Source organism: Coccinella septempunctata, chromosome 2 (assembly GCF_907165205.1).
Source record: "Coccinella septempunctata chromosome 2, icCocSept1.1, whole genome shotgun sequence".
In the NCBI taxonomy this organism is placed as follows: Eukaryota; Metazoa; Arthropoda; class Insecta; order Coleoptera; family Coccinellidae; genus Coccinella; species Coccinella septempunctata.
Genome location: NC_058190.1, coordinates 71,480 through 77,455, shown reverse-complemented (window position 1 = coordinate 77,455; position 5,976 = coordinate 71,480).

The following is a 5,976-nucleotide window of genomic DNA, read 5'->3' as shown; positions in this document are numbered from 1 at the left end:
AAGAAAATTCGGAAATTGTGAAACGACTACGATAGTATGTCATTCGAAACGTTCAACCCTGATGTACGTTGTGATAATGGAGTGGAAAAAAGAGCGTTTTCAATAATAATATGACGCAGTGTTTGGATAGTAATGGGGGATCGAGAAAGTGGAAAAAGCAGTAATTTGGGTGTAACGATTAATGTATACAGTTGCGATATTATTGCATATAATTAATATATTTAGTACTTACTCGCTAAGGACCAGGTACGAATCCACGTCCGATCTATATCGCACGTCCTCCACCTCTTCGGTATTCAGCCGTCTGGCCATTTTGTGCACTCACAGTTTGTTTAAAAAAATTTAAAACTAAAACTATACTTCTCGAAGATAAGGAAAAACAAAAACACAGTTCTGATAAGCAAAAATAAAGAGGAAGTTCGAAAGGAAACGCACTAAAAAACGAAATTAAAAGGAAATTGTCTAATACAGTTTGTAGGAAAATTCTAGTCAAGTTCGTAAAAATATCGCAAAACCACTTAATCGCAGGAGGATTATTCAGACAATGAAAATCAGGTCAGCTAATTTTTGTCGCAATGTGGCGTACTGCCCTCTGATTGGTTAAAAAATTGATGAACAGATGGTCATTTGTTTTTTGTCGCATTATTGCAGTTGTTGCTATGCAAAAAATGGTGTGTGGGAAGGGGAAATGATGCGTGGAAAGAGAAAAACTGTCCGTTCGTGGAAAAGAACAGGGTCGTACTCGAGTAGTTTTGAAAGAATCGAACGAAATGAAAAAAAGTGGAAAATTCGTAGGAAATGAATAACATTACATTTATCAATTCAGTAATTAACGAATTATTGGAAATAGTGTGTCTTTTAATATAAAATATGGGAAAAGGCATTGTAACCGTTTAGAAGGACGGAGTTAGCGGAGAAATACGAAAGTAGTAAGATAAGCATTTAAATAATTTGAATATGACAGCAATGAGTGACGTCTCGGGTGGCATGGAAAAGACATAGTTGCCGCAGCCTTCTACATAACCTCTCTTTATAGGGGGTACTCCGGAGTCGCTAAGAGCCTTTCATTATAGTGGATTTCAAGTTGGTATTCCCTGACGGATAGAAAAGACACTTGCGAATTTGACACATTATGTCATTGTCATTGATCATTGGCGAACTTCACTCGAAACGTTGTCTCTAGCAATAACATTGCTATTTACATAATCAGTATCTAAGTAATAGATATTTATGGTATTGGAGCATTATTGGGAAATGTAAGGTATTAAAAAGTAAGTGGTTTTGCTATTCATCATGTATTATTGTGATTTCAGAGTTGATCTACGATATATCCCAAGTTAGAGGGTTTGGAACGGTTCAAGATATACACAAGGAAGTCAGTACAAGAGTATAATGGAAGTGTTCTTGAGGATGAATTTACAATGGTTAAATAGGTGGAATACCTTAAAAAGTGTTGTGGACATAAAGGTGATAAAATACTATTTGGGATGTCATGCTACGATTTGTTCTTGTATCGTCAAGTGATGTCGTTAGTGATTGCAGTCCTTGTCGATGGATAGGTGACAAGCGATGCATTATTTTAGAAGGTATATTGTTCGTTATCTGATTTGTATTGTACGAACGACAGGTAATTCCTATATTTTTTCAGAAATACATGAAGGTGAAAGGTACTACTTGATGGCAGTTACGGAAGCACTGGAAATATAATGATAATTTTCACTTCGACAAGTAGATAATTGAGAGAAACTTGTAGAAGGAATAGGAGATCGGAATGTGTCAAAAGATTGGAGGTTATGTAGTAGAAGCGGATCGCATGTTTTTTGTTAGTTAGTGAAGAGTGAATGATTATTCAGAATTATATAATGTTATAGTAGTTGCTGACCGTTATTCTATCGTATATTGCTACTTTGTAGGAAGTCCGAAGATGGAAAATGGAAGAATATGAATGTTCATATGATAAGACGTTACATGTACATTTTATATTTAGTGAGTAATAGTACTAAGGATTCAGTATTATAAATCACGTTATTTTCAATTATTATTACTGTTTCTAAATATAGTTTAATATAATATATGTGTGACTATGAATATTAAACGTAGAAATACCATTATGGTGGATGCGCTGTGTGGTATTTTGGAATGTGAAGTATTTACTTATTCATTTATGTCTAACGTTCTAACGGGGAAGGGGGTCAGAAGGGGCCTTGGGTGGGTAACTATGTTAAAAACAGTGATCTGTCAAAAAAGTAGTTTAGTTTTGATTATAGTTTTGTCCAACGCTTTAACGGGGAAGGAGGGCAGAAGGGGCCCTGGGTGGGTTAATATATTGAAAATATTTATCTATGGGAAAGGTTGTTTAGTTTTAATTATAGTTTTGTCCGACACTCCAACGGGGAAGGGGGGCAGAAGGGGCCTTGGGTGGGTTAATATATTGAAAATAGGGATTTATCGGAAAGGTAGTTTAGTATTAATTATAGTTTTGTTCGACACTCTAACGGGGTAGGAGGGCAGAAGGGGCCCTGGGTGGGTTAATATATGGAGAATAGTGATTTATATTGATATAGATTTACTAGAAAACGTGTTAGATGAATTGAGGTGTACTCTAATAGGGTTGAAATGCCTTAATAAACAGGGGTGTGTGTACTTTTAAGAGAAGGGGTGATCGGATTTCGATGAAATTTGGTAGGTATGATCTTTGAGGGTCACAGAATCTATTGCGATCATAAAATATACAGGGTGGATCTTGAGAGAGGCGGTGGAGCACTCTTTTGGTCTTAAATTTTTTATGCCATAAATCGATCAGAATCGTCGAGATGTCTCCTAGAAAGAGTAACATAAATATTCTGTATCTTGAAAATTGTAGAAGTTATGACGATTTTTTGTTTTTTCAAGATTTTGCCAATATCTCGCTTATTATGTGTCCTACCGCTACGAAACTCGGTGGGGATGTTCCTCTCGTCAAGACGGTTCGTTTGAACCCGTAGGTACAGCTGGATTCCCAACGGTTTCGGAGTTATAGACGTTTTTGTGTTTTCAAGGTTTCCCCATTTTCTCCCTTATTCTTCGACCGATCGCGATGAAATTTACTGGGTCGATTCTACGTCGAAAGACGCATCTTTGAGACCCTTAGGTACAGCTGGATATCCAGCGGTTTCGGAGTTATTGACCTTTTGCTCTGACAAGGATCACCCTGTATCTCGCTCGTTTTCCAATCTATCGCGATGAAACTTGGTAGGAAGAAGGTATTTTTGATAACGAGTTTTCTGAACCCTTAGGTACAGCGAGATGTATAGTAGTTTCGGTGTTATTGATGATCTTCAGTTTTTAAGGGGCACCCCATATCTCGGTTCCTACCGAGCCGATTTTAATGAAACTTGGTAAGTAGAATCTGCATTTCAAGAGGAGTATTTTGACACCTCATTTATGGAAATACCTTCAGCGCTTCCGGAGATAGTGACCTTTTGGTCTGGGTAAAAAGGACCCTCTATCTCCCTTATTTCTGGGCCGATCTCGATCAAATTTGGTAGAAGTATTCTATTTACTATTGCGAATGTTTCGAACCTATAAATACGGTAATATTATGAATTGATTACGAGTAATAGCAATTCAAATTTTTTTGTAGTATCAACACTCTAACGGGGAAGGGGGCAGAAGGGGCCCTGGGTGGGTTAATATATGGGAAATAGTGATAGGAATTATTGTAGATTTGCTAAAAAACAGGTTGGATTCATTCAGGAGTATTGTAGTAGGGGTGTAACGCTTTAATAACCAGGGGTGTGCATACTTCAAAGGGATGGGGTGATCCGATTTTGATGAAAGTTGGTACGTATGATCTTTAGGGGTCATAGAATCGATTGCGACCATAAAATATACAGGGTGGATCTTGAAAGTGGCGGTGGAGCACTTTTTTGGTTTCAAATTTTTTATGCCATAAATCGATCAGAATCGTCGAGATGTCTCCTAGAAAGAGTAACATAAATATTCTGTATCTTGAAAATTGTAGAAGTTATGGAGATTTTTTGTTTTTTCAAGTTTTTGCCAATTTCTCGCTTATTATGGGTCCTATCGCTATGAAACTCGGTGGGGAGGATCCTCTCGTCAAGACGGTTCGTTTGAACCCTTAGGTACAGTCGGACTCCCAACGGTTTCGGAGTTATAGGCGTTTTTGTGTTTTCAAGGTATCCCCATTTTCTCCCTTATTCTTCAACCGATCGCGATGAAATTTGGTGTGTGGATTCTACTACCAAAGACGCATCTTTGAGACCCTTAGGTACAGCTGGATATCCAGCGGTTTCGAAGTTATCGACCTTTTGCTCTGACAAGGATCACCCTGTATCTCGCTCGTTCGCCAACGGATCACGATGAAACTTGGTACGAAGAATGTATTTTGTATAACGAGTCATTTGAACCCCTAGGTACAGCAAGATATACAGTAGTTTCGGAGATATTGAGGATCTTCAGTTTTCAAGGGACACCCTATATCTTCGTTCCTACCGAGCCGATTTTCATCAAACTTGGTAAGTGGATTCTCCTGGAAAAAAGGAGTATTTTGATACCTCACTTATGGGGATCGCTTCAGCGGTTCCGGAGTTATCGACCTTTTGGACTTGGTAAAAAAGACCCTCTATCTCCCTTATTAATAGGCCGATCGCGATCAAACTTGGTGAAAGTATGCTATTTGCTATTGCGAATGTTTCGAACCTATAAGTACGGTAATATGATGAATTAATTACGAGATATAAGTAGTTCTACTTTTTGTAGTAGTATCAACACTCTAACGGGGAAGGGGGGCAGAAGGGGCCCTGGGTGGGGTAATATATGAAGAATAGTGATGTATAGTGATTTAAAATTAATAGAAAACGGGTGAGATGCATTCAGGAGTATTGTAATAGGGGTGTAATGCCTTAATAACCAGGGGTGTGCATACTTGGAAGGGATGGGGTGATCGGATTTCGATGAAATTTGGTACGTATGATCATTGAGGGTCACAGAATCGATTGCGACCATAAAATATACAGGGTGGATCTTGAAAGTGGCGGTGGAGGACTTTTTTGGTCTTAAATTTTTTATGCCATAAATCGATCAGAATCGTCGAGATGTCTCCTAGAAAGAGTAACATAAATATTCTGTATCTTGAAAATTGTAGAAGTTATGACGATTTTTTGTTTTTTCAAGGTTTTGCCAATTTCTCGCTTATTATGTGTCCTATCGCTACGAAACTTGGTGGGGATGTTCCTCTCGTCAAGACGGTTCGTTTGAACCCTTAGGTACAGTCGGATTCCCAACGGTTTTGGAGTTATAGCCGTTTTTGTGTTTTCAAGGTTTTCCCCTTTTCTCCCTTATTCTTCGACCGATCGCGATGAAATTTACTGGGTGGATTCTACGTCGAAAGACGCATCTTTGAGACCCTTAGGTACAGCTGGATTCCCAACGGTTTCGGAGTTATTGACCTTTTGCTCTGACAAGGATCACCCTATATCTCGCTCGTTCACCAACCGATCGCGATGAAACTTGGTACCAAGAAGGTACTTTTTATAACGAGTTTTCTGAACCCGTAGGTACAGTCAGATATACAGTTGTTTCGGAGTTATTGATGATCTTCAGTTTTCGAGAGACACCCTATATCTCTGTTTCTACCGAGCCGATGTCGATCAATTTTGGTAAGTAGATTCTACTTGGAAAAAGGAGTATTTTGACACCTCACTTATGGGGATCGCTTTAGCGGTTCCGGAGTTATCGACCTTTTGGACTTGGTAAAAAAGACCCTCTATTTCCCTCATTACTGGGCCGATCTCGATCAAATTGGGTTGGTATATTTTATTTACAATTACGACTTTTGTGAACCTATAAATACGGTAATATTATGAATAAATTACGAGATATAAGTAGTTGTAATTTTTTTGTAGTATCAACACTCTAACGGGGAAGGGGGGCAGAAGGGGCCCTGGGTGGGTTAATATATGGGGAATAGTGATG